Source organism: Myxocyprinus asiaticus, chromosome 40 (genome assembly GCF_019703515.2).
Source record: "Myxocyprinus asiaticus isolate MX2 ecotype Aquarium Trade chromosome 40, UBuf_Myxa_2, whole genome shotgun sequence".
NCBI classification, from domain to species: domain Eukaryota; kingdom Metazoa; phylum Chordata; class Actinopteri; order Cypriniformes; family Catostomidae; genus Myxocyprinus; species Myxocyprinus asiaticus.
In genome coordinates this window covers 40,240,420-40,241,300 of record NC_059383.1, presented here as the reverse complement: position 1 = coordinate 40,241,300, position 881 = coordinate 40,240,420, and positions in this window count along the sequence as shown.

Below are 881 nucleotides of genomic sequence, written 5' to 3'. Positions count from 1 at the left end.
TTTGTATCCTTTACAGACACCAACTTATTGCATTATCAGATTTGTACAGTAGGGTGTTGAAATACCTTTATGAAACATTTCACAATCATTTGATAGTGAGTCCAAATAATGAACCTGTTTTTGTGGACTTCAGTGCATAAACACATCTTGTTAAAATGAAAGTAGTAATAAAATGTTATATTTAGTCCTGGAAAAGAATGGACCCTTTAGAGGACAGGGAGTAATTTATTTCATTTTATTTTATCTGAAATAGTTTTGTGTTTCCTCTCAATTATTTTGGGTTCCTACGCAATGTCTTTTATCCATCCAGTACAAAAACCCAAAAGTAACAGTCAGTATCTGGTGTGGCCACCAGCTGCATTAAGTACTGCAGTGCATCTCCTCCTCGTGGACTGCACCAGATTTGCCAGTTCTTGCTGTGAGGTGTTACCCCACACTTCCACCAAGGCACTTGCAAGTTCGCGGACATTTCTGGGGGGGAATGGCCCTAGCCCTCACCCTCCGATCCAACAGGTCCCAGACGTGCTCAAGCGGGCTCTTCGCTGGCTATGGCAGAACACTGACATTCCTGTCTTGCAGGAAATCACGCACAGAACGAGCAGTATGGCTGGTGGCATTGTCAAGCTGGAGGGTCATGTCAGGATGAGCCTGAAGGAAGGGTACCACATGAGGGAGGAGGATGTCTTCCCTGTAACGCACAGCATTGAGATTGCCTGCAATGGCAACAAGCTCAGTCCGATGATGCTGTGACACACCACCCCAAACCATGACGGACCCTCCACCTCCAAATCGATCCCGTTCCAGAGTACAGGCCTCGGTGTAACGCTCATTCCTTCCATGATTAACACGAGTCCGACCACCACCCCTGGTGAGACAAAACC